Source organism: Trachurus japonicus, chromosome 9 (genome assembly GCF_045865225.1).
Source record: "Trachurus japonicus isolate A0001 chromosome 9, Traja_1.0".
Lineage (NCBI taxonomy): Eukaryota > Metazoa > Chordata > Actinopteri > Carangiformes > Carangidae > Trachurus > Trachurus japonicus.
This window is the reverse complement of record NC_140915.1, coordinates 34640047-34651014: the sequence shown is the minus strand read 5'-3', so window position 1 is coordinate 34651014 and position 10968 is coordinate 34640047.

The following is a 10968-nucleotide window of genomic DNA, read 5'->3' as shown; positions in this document are numbered from 1 at the left end:
TATCTATCTATCTATCTATCTATCTATCTATCTATCTATCTATCTATCTATCTATCTATCTATCTATCTATCTATCTATACCCCTCCCTATTTTTCAACCCCTCTGTCTCCTTTTTTTCTTTCTTTCTTTCTTTCTTCTACTCCTTCATTTGTATTTTACGTAACTTTTTCTATCCTTCCCTCTCTATCCATCCATCCATCCATCTACCTCTTTCTATCTATCATCCCCCTCTCTCTTTTTCTTCTTTCTTTCTTTCTTTCTTTCTTTCTTTCTTTCACTCCATTTCTGTCTTTTTACTTCTTTGTTTGTTTGTTTGTTTGATTCTTTCTTTCTTTCTTTCTATTTCTTTCTTTCTTTCTTTCTTTCTTTCTTTCACTCCATTTCTGTCTTTTTACTTCTTTGTTTGTTTGTTTCTTTCTTTCTTTCTACTCCTTTTCTCTTCCTTTGTTTTTACTCCATTTCTTTCTTTCTTTCTTTCTTTCTTTCTTTCTTTCTGTCCTTTTCTTTTTTCTCTCTTGTTTCAATCTTTCTTTCTTTCTTTCTTTCAACAATTTCTTCAGCTCATTCAGCATTGCTTCCAGCATTCACACCATTTCCATTCTTGGAAATGTTTTTTCTAGTTAGTGTGACACTATTGTTCTTCTGTTTGGCCATTTTCTTCCGCCTTTTTACGGTCTTCTTCTAGTTAGTGTGACTGCTGAAGCAGTCACACTATTGTTCTTCTGTTTGGCCATTTTCTTCCGCCTTTTTACGGTCTTCTTCTAGTCCTTCATACTTTGTGCTATTTCAACAATTCATATATCAAAACGTGCAGCTTCTTTTGAACTTTATCGGCATTACTTTTCTCTTTTTAACTATTTATACTTTTTCAAATATTTAACTTTTTCTGATTTTTTTCAGCTTTATAATGTGTGTGTATTGCGTCTAACGAGCAGAGCCAGAGTGGTGTCAGAGTGGAGAGAGGCAAAAAAACATTCTAGAGTTTTTCTGGCTAAACTGTCAGCACGGCCACAAATTAAACTCTAGACAAATTATTTTCTCCAGTTTTGTAGCCACACTTGTCTTCTGGCTAAAATTCTGGTCAAAAATGCAAAGAGACTTAGATAATAATTTTAAATATTTTTTAAATGCAGCCAGGGAGCTCTCTGCTCTCATTAAGCTCAATGCATTTTTTTCACATCAGCAGGAGAAGGAGCTCAACTTTGTAACTTGCTGTTAAGTGCTTTTTAATTCATTTTAATTCACCAAAAAATAGTCACAGGTCACAAAAAAGTCCTCTTCTTGCTTGGTGTGGCTAATTTATATTAATTTATTTTTGTTTTAAGCATCATTGAAAAATCTCACATTCATCAAAGTCTCAACCTCTCTTCTTGACAACTCCTCTGTAGTGTAGGGGTTAGGGTAACTGCCTGCCAACCCTAAGGTCACTGGTTCGAATCCAAGGGAAGAATTCTTGTTATGTTATGTTGAATTCTGCTCTCCTCCCCCGCCTTCAATTGGTTACAGGTGTTTGTTATCTCCTTGATTACTTGTACCAGTTTGCAGCACATCATCACATTACAATGAATGACAACAGTCTTGAAAGCAGTGTGCTCTCTGTAGCCAAGTGGCAGAGTAAAGGTTTAGTGATCATATGGTCACGGGTTCGATTCCTGCCTCAGTCATTTCACATCATTGCTTGACTTTTGATTCCAATTATTCAGCTGTCATTGGACAGTCTTTGATTCCTCATAGTATAAAGCTCATTGTAACTCAGGTTCTCTGTGGCCATATGGTTAGTGTGTTAGGTGTTGTGCTATTTCAACAATTCATATATCAAAACGTGCAGCTTTTTTTTAACTTTATCGGCGTTACTTTTCTCTTTTTAACTATTTATACTTTTTAAAATATTTAACTTTTTCTGCAAATTAAACTCTAGACAAATTATTTTCTCCAGTTTTGTAGCCACACTTGTCTTCTGGCTAAAATTCTGGTCAAAAATGCAAAGAGACTTAGATAATAATTTTAAATATTTTTTAAATGCAGCCAGGGAGCTCTCTGCTCTCATTCAGCCCAATGCTGAGAATTCTCCACAACTCTGTCTGAAACATGCTTACGTCTGTGCTCTCTGTGGCGAAGTGGCAGAGTAAAGGTTTATTGATCATGAGGTCATGGGTTCGATTCCTTACTTTTTTTTTTAAGCAGAAGCCAGTGATCCTCTTATCAAAGGTTTTCTTTACCCCTCACACACTGTCTCTGTCTGTAGCCTAGTGGTTAGCTTGCTGGTCTGGAGACCTGAAGGTTGCTGGTTCAATTCTTGCCTCAACAACAATTATAGTGAATTATTTTCCCAGTTGTCCTCTGTTGACTTCTGATAACTTGCTTCATGTTGAAACTGCTGCTCTCAGCCTGAAATTCACAGAAATTTTCATTCTAAGTCATTCAAGCTTGACTCTCAAGCTTTCTTGATGTTGACAGTGTGCAGATCATTAACAGACAACAGTCTCTGCAACTGTGTGGGCACTGTGGCCTAGAGGCAGAGTGGAAGTCTAATGACCATGAGGTTGTGGGTTCGATTCTGACCTTGGTCAGAACGGTGATCACTGCTTGCACTATTTGCTAATTCTGCAACAGCGTTCAGTTGCTATCAGCAGTCACACCATTTCCAATCTTGGAAATGCTTTTTCTAGTTAGTGTTGTTGTTGTTGTTGTTCTTCTGTTTGGCCATTTTCTTCCGCCTTTTTACGGTCTTCTTCTAGTCCTTCATACTTTGTGCTATTTGAACAATTCATATATCAAAACGTGCAGCTTTTTTTGAACTTTATCGGCATTACTTTTCTCTTTTTAACTATTTATACTTTTTCAAATATTAAACTTTTTCACAAAAAATCTCACATTCATCAAAGTCTCAACCTCTCTTCTTCATAACTCCACTGTAGTGTAGGGGTTAGGGTGGATGCTTGCCAACCCTAAGGTCACTGGTTCGAATCCAAGGGAAGAACTCTTGTTATGTTATGTTGAATTCTGCTCTCCTCCCCCGCCTTCAATTGGTTACAGGTGTTTGTTATCTCCTTGATTACTCGTACCAGTTTGCAGCACATCATCACATTACAATGAATGACAACAGTTTTGAAAGCAGTGTGCTCTCTGTAGCCGAGTGGCAGAGTAAAGGTTTAGTGATCATATGGTCATGGGTTCGATTCCTGCCTCAGTCTTTTCACTTCATTGCTTGACTTTTGATTCCAATTATTCAGCTGTCATTGGACAGTCTTTGATTCCTCATAGTATAAAGCTCATTGTAACTCAGGTTCTCTGTGGCCATATGGTTAGTGCTCAGCCTGAAATTCACAGACATTTTCATTCTAAGTCATTCAAGCTTGACTCTCAAGCTTTCTTGATGTTGACAGTGTGCAGATCATTAACAGACAACAGTCTCTGCAACTGTGTGTGCACTGTGGCCTAGAGGCAGAGTGGAAGTCTAATGACCATGAGGATGTGGGTTCGATTCTGACCTTGGTCAAACATTTGTATGGTGATCACTGCTTGCACTATTTGCTAATTCTGCAACAGCGTTCAGTTGCTGTCAGCAGTCACACCATTTCCATTCTTGGAAATGCTTTTTCTAGTTATTTTTCCACTTCCGGCCAACTTTCGGTTCGCTACTATTTTTATATTTATATATTTTTATATATCAAAATGTGCGTCCTGATCGGGATCGGTGTGCTATTACTTTTCTCAACAGTGTACGAATTATTCGCGACGTAAGTCGCGATTTACTGCGCAAAATTTTTGCATGTAAGTCAATGGGACGGGCGGGAAAAAAAGAGCGAAAAAGACCAATCATTGGAGTTTAACAAAAGTCTACTGCTCAGGCATACTTTCATCTAGAGACTCCATTTAAACTTTAAACAGTAGACACAAGTCTTGTGTATTGTCGTATTACTCCACGTTTTGATAGGTCATATAGTTTTTGATCAATCCATGATCAATGACCATGATCATTTTTGGAGAAATTATGAGATTATAATGGGTGTGTATTGGACAGAATGTTCGTGTCAGAGTGCGTGACATCATCGGTTAGAGTGGGAGAGAGTGAAGAAACATTCTGTATTTTTTCTGGATAAACTGTCAGCACGGCCACAATTTACACTCTACAGACATAATTTTTTCAGAATTTGTAAGACAAACTTGTTATCTCTCATGTCATGTGCTCAAAATATCAGAGAGACTTACAGAATTGACAGAATCAGCCTCTGAGTGCGGCCACGTCTGTCTCTGCTCCTCATTGAGTCCAATACAAATATTTTCTGAGAGAAGCAGAACGGCCTGATGTTTTAAAACTGCCAGCGTCGCCAAAATATTTACTGTAGAAACACCAAATCGTACCGAAATTTTCAGTAAGTCCTTAGAGCAACGTTGATCTGTGTTTTGTTCTGATAGGAGTTACCGTTTTGTCATGCTAAGCCTAATTGTGAGACCGGTGCAGAGGCAGAAAATGGCTCTTTTTCTCCACGTTTCTGTCTGTCTCAGCCTGCGGGGGCCCCTATCGCCGTGGTAACCTCTTTGATCCTCAGGCCAGAGCTCGTTAACTTCATAAACAATCCACCTGGCGCTCGTTTAAATGTTTATAAACACAGACACAGCTAAATCAGACTGACACAGGATGCAGCTCATAGTCACACACACACACAGACTCTAGAACCAGCTTCATGTGATTACAGTCACACACACACACACACACACACACACACACACACACACACACACACACACACACAGGTAACCTAATGTGGGTACAGCTCCTCCATATCAGTGCTTATAGAAAGATGATCATGTGTCTGTCTGATCAGCTCTGTCTTGACCTTAAGATCGTGGGTTTGATTCCCATGTTGACAGAGATGGCACAACCCGCAGTAGCTCCCGTGGCCCATTCAAAATTTCCCGAGAGGAAATTTTCTAGTTATCTCATAGCGTGGTGAATGTGCAGGTCACAACTTGTCCACCAGAGCGTTTTGGAGTTGTTGGATTGTGTATTGATGAGTTTAATGAGGGAAACCAAGAAATCCCATTAGCCTCCGTAGCGTCGCTCTGAGCAGCTCACGGCTCCACTCCGCCGTTCTAAAAACAGCTTGCACCGACAATTAAAGGTAACAAACCTACTGCTATGACTATAGGGATTGTGGCAATGGGCCAATTTGCCAAAATGTTGAACTGTCCCTTTAAAAATGTGATAACCTAAATGATTGAATCTGGACTGTAGTCAGACAACTGATTGAAGTGGAATCACAACATCAACACTTTCAACAAAAACTTACCTGAACAGCCTGAGGGGAGGAATTCAAATCCTTCATCCTTGCTGTGCATTGTAATTTACAGTGTAGTGTGTAGTGTAGATCTAATAAATGAAAGGATTGGTTTGGGTGTTTCGTTGTGGGGTTGTGGAAGGTAGGTACACCTGCAGTAGAATCTGAGCAGTGTAGCTACTCGAAGATTAAATCTGGGACACCACAGTATTACACCACATCCTTTTAATTTTTAAGTTATCACACTAAGTAGCAGAATATTGTCATATTTGTGGTGAGCATTAAACCTGTACATTTCCTCACTGATGAAATCAAAAATACAGCCAAGTAAATGTTTAATTTAAAAGACATGGGGGGGGTTACAGTGTCCTGCTGGATTGAATGGCTGAATCTCTCCCCCTGGATGAAGAAGGACAGTCACATTCCTGCGCTGCAGTGTAAATGAAGTCAGCAGGGAGGCTCCTCAGACCACCCACTATTTACTTTGAGATTGGTTCTTGTGTATCTAACAGAGGTTCTCCATGCAGCACTGCTCTCCGGCCACGGTCTGGAAACTACAGACCTGGAGGACAAGGAGAAAGGGTTAATATGATATCACTGAGGGGGAAAAAAGGATGGCTGCAACCCACAATGCCTTTCCATGTCACCATGCTGAGGTGGTAATGGGAGGGAGGGCAGGAGAGGAAGATGGATAGATGGATGGATGTGTCAGACGGTATTAATCATTCTCCCCGCTTGTCATCAGTCTGCTAATTTGTCTTTCCCCTATACAGTGCTAACAATACACAGAGGGTTGAATCATGAGACTCACTATACCCAAGCAATGTTTAAACCAATAAAATACATCAGAAGAAAATAGCTCTGTTAACCATTCATACAGGATGAGATTTATGGGGGGGGGAAACACAAGAAAATAAACATATTGAATTTGTGTTGGTGCTTCAGTGAAATCTGAGACAAGCCTGCCCTCTGCTGAGCAACACAACACAAACACATTCAATTGGACCAAATCTTTTTCATCAGTGGCACAAAGCAATAAAGACTGAACACCAACCATCCATTAAAGATGTACAGAAAAGAAAAATGAATTTGATTCCACTATGGGTCATAAAATGAGTGTAATAACTCATCTATCAGACGATGTAGTCCAAACTTTGTGCAAAATTCTGTTTTCGAGTAAATCCGGGATGAAAGTGTGGTATTTTTTTTTTCGCATTGGACAATGCAGGCACATGAATTATGCGTCACGTTGCTCACGATTCATCAGCCAATGATATTGGATCCGTCATCTGTCAATCAAACGTCTGAGACAACACACACACACACACACCGAGCTCGGTCTCGCCCCAAACATTGAATATCCCGCCCCCAACTCGTGGAAACTCGTAGAAGGAGGCGCGACAAACAGGACAAACGGCCATTTCTGAACACCTTTAATGGTTCCTTTAAACAAAATTGTCAAAACTGGAGCCGTGCTGTCTGCTAACATACTAATGTTAAGTGGAGAACATGGCGAACATTGCAGTGTGAGGACATTTATTGTGTTGATGTTTTTTTCTTCACAGTCCTGATGGTCTTTTGTGAAGACCAAGACAAATGACAGATTGTCTAAGGATCAAAACATAATTTGGTTGGACAAGTCAGAGTACTATGGTGTTACAGTACCAGGATGTTGGCTTTGGGTGGGCATTTAGCTATTTGGGTGGGCAATAACAAAAATTGGAGGGGGGCAACAAAGGGAATGCAATTACAGCATCCAATTTTTGAAGAGAGATCCTGGGCCATTACCCCGTGAAAAAAAAAAAAAACTAAAGATTTAGATTTTATGATGAACTGGAGAGGAAAACTTGTCAGCAAATTTTGGCTACAACAGAATAGAATGCACAACTGTGAATGCTCAGAAAAAGAGCTATTATGTGGAGTCAATAAGAAAAACTCCACATAATAGCTCTTTTTCTGAGCATTCACAGTTGTGATGGGCAGATGATTCCTCTGGGAGGGCAATGCCCACCCCAGCCCACCTGTTGACACGCCCCTGCTGAGGGGCACTCTGTTGGCTGAGTCCATGCCAGACCAGATCAGCAGATCACCCCAAACTCTCTCTCCTCCTGATGTTTTTAGTTTCATAAATAATTATTTAAAAAAAACAAAAACCTGAGAGCCAATTCAATTTTATCTTTTTGACATGTATGGTCACTTCTCATATTGACAGACAACTCAATCTCTTCAATTAGCTCAACACATGTGAACTTTGATATGCATGACCTAACTCACAATACACAGCTGCAAGAGACATTGAATGAGGTGTTTGAGATCTATGTGTTACAAGGGCGACATCACCCACACAGTTCTTTCAGCGCTGACGTAATCTTACTCAAATTCGAGCTGAGACTTGGCTCTTTAATAGGTCTATTATTCTATTTGAAGTGAATGTGTTGAAGCGCAGAGACTGGAGAAGAAAACACTTTGTAACTAATGGACTTTATATGTCATAATCTATATTCCAGCAACCATTTCCTGTTTTAAAGGGCTCTACAACCGAGGAAAAGCAGTTCTCAACTCTCTTTCCAGATTGTATTGTTTAAGGCTCTATAACGTGGACCAGTGGAGAACTGGAGGAGACATCTCACAAAGATCAGCCTGTGTGAACAACCATGGCTTCATTCATAGAAACGGCAGGTAGTGTTTCCTCGTGCATCGGACCAACTCACCGTACTCCTGAACGCCTGTCACAGGTCATTTCCTCGGCTCCAGCAGCGCCCGCCTCTGCAGATGATCTCTATCTTTGAAGCTGTGGGTTCAACAGTTTCCACCAAGAGACTGAAAATGGCTCTTTGTAAAGGCTGCCTCAGCACAGGTAGAGGAAAATGAGCAGAACAGTAATTATATTTGACTTAAGGTGCTGTACTTTCATATTTAACCTCAGAGATTGTCATGGTTGTTTGTGTGTGACTGCATGACCAAAAACTAAAATAAACAGAACTACTAAAATACTTTTCTTTTTGATTACATAAAAAAAGGAAAACTTAAAATGGAAACTTTCAGCTCAAAAGCAACACTTAGTTCTATAACATCCAGACGACCACTCAATATATAACTTGCTATGGATGTAATTTCCATTCATGCTTGCTGACACAGAATATGATTTACAGCCTGAGCTTCAATCACACACACAGGAGGAAGTCTGTGAGTGGGATGTGGAGATCTTTACCAGATGTGTATGTGTGTGTAAGACATTAGCTCATGAGAACCCCTGCTACCAGCATGACATAATAAAGACTCAGCCATTATCACTAACTGATGTTTCTCATCAAAGACTGAGATCTACAGCAGTGTCTTTGTATGTGGATGAGTCCAATTTGGTGTTTCTCATAGAGAAAGTAGCACAGTTAATAAGGACCTGGATATAAAGTAAGTGATCGCAACTGTGTATGTGTGTACAATATGAATATTTGCTTCCATTACTTCATGTATTGCATAGTTTTAGATTTCCCAGAAAGCAGTTTGTCCAAGTGTTAATTATTACCTCTGTAGCTTCGGTGTAGGCTACTGCTTGTATGTAAAGACATGGGGGGGCAACCGCCATTCCGACATCCCACCAGTCCGACATAGGCCTCTAACTGTCTAAATGGCAACACTTAATTTTCTATCAAACATCCCGTCAATTTTTGCCTCCTATGGTCGGAATGACAGTATTTTTTTCTTTTTTAAAATATCCTGCCTTTCCGACAATTCCTTTAATAGCGTATTCTTTCCCCAAAAGATTTTGCACTGGTTGCGTTTAGGCAATGATGAAAGGAGTTCAGTTGGTTAAGTTTAGTAAAAAGACCAGATAGAGGCTAGACAGGCCAGATAGATAGAGAGAGTCCAGATAAGTATTCTTACCAATACCTTCCACCCACAGCTGCTTAGGGTGTACTGTCCCTGTCTGCGCTCTGCTGCGTAATTACGCACAACCATGTGGGTGTTCCTCTATCAACATGTCTTAAAGAAGGGAGTCACCTGTTGAGTAACGCACATTTCCCTATATTGAAAGCCTTGTCGGAATGGTGGGACGATGGCATGTCGGAATAGCGGTATTTCGGAATGGTGGAATGTCTAAATGGTGGTATGTTGGAATGACACCATGTAACCCAAGACATGATTGCTGGTTTTTCAAGAACGCAACAATCCACAACAGGCACACTGATGTTGTCCCTATAGGGAACTGCACTGGACCCAGGGTTTATGTGGTTGTGGAGGTTATTGTGTTTTTCAAACCCTGACTCCTCTTTCCACAACAGCCCCACTAAACCCCCGGTCAGCCCGAGCCTTTAAGGGTCCCAAGCAGAATTATAGAGGCTGCTACTCACTACCATGACACCACTTACACTGTAAATCTAACATATCTTAATTCCATTGATTGCTGTATTGCTTAAATCATACCAGTGTCAGTATTGCGCTGTGGGATGCTTTTTCCTTTTCTACGTTTTTTTTTTTTTTTTCATTTGAAAAAGACAAACTCATCAGAGTGGACCGGTGTTAAAGTGACAGGAAAGAAAGTCAATGTGGTAAATGAAAAATATTCCTAAGAAATATTGAGTGCCACGTTGGGCACTGCTGGGGTGTCATGGTAACAGGATCTCTCCTGTCACATGTTGTATAGGCAAGGCAGGGCAATTTTATTGGTGTAGCCCATTTTTACAAACAGTTTGTCTCAAAGGTTGTGATTGTTGAAGTGAAATGATAGTTCTTTTTTTGATTTAAATGTTTTTTAGTCTCTTCTATTTATTTCTTACCAATTATTACTATCTTTTTGTAATGTGAAGGCAGGCAATTCAAATAAGAATTTCATTGCATGGTTTTTTAACAATGACAATAAACATCTTGAATTTCGAATAGCATCATAACAACATCCTCTGCCTTTAGACCCTCACATCGACTGAGGAAAAACTCCCAAGAAAAAAACAGGAGAAAGCTCAGGGTGAGACAGAGGAGGGATCCCTCACCCAGGACGGGCAGACGTGCAGTAGATGTTGTATACAGACAATAAAACAGTTTGCAACATGGAATATGGAATATATGTATAGACATAGCTAATCAGACACATGATTTTTTGAAATGTTCCTCTCAAACTCAGGCTTAACGCTTCAGTTTGTTTCAGTCGCTTTGGTACACTTCTCGGATCAGAATTGAAATTCTCAAAACTACTTGTTCAATCTTCACATCATTGTGTCACTTGTGCACATCAAACAAGCAGTTTCTCATTTCTTTGAACAAGTTGCAAATGCTTTTGGTACATCTATGATTCTATGCAAATGATTATGTACAGTTCTATGCTGTTTCGTATGTCATGTTGATCAAAATGTATTATGGTGGGTCTCTAACCCCCCACAACATTTAGGCATTAGTTCATCGCATAAGTCTTTACATGCAAAATGGTTGAACAAATATGTCAAGCATATGTCTATACATTTCCATTAGACTTTTTTTCTAAATCTGTCCTGAATTGGTAAATTGCTCCCAGGTGAATCTTGACTTTCTCTAACAAGGGGAAATGTGTTCTGAAATAGCTCAAAGGTGCATCTCATGAACCATCAACTGGCAAGTATACAGCAGGAGCACAACACAATGTTACAATAGTTGCGTTTCCATCCACCTTTTTTTATTCGCATTTTCAAAAATTGCGAATAAATACTTGAATGG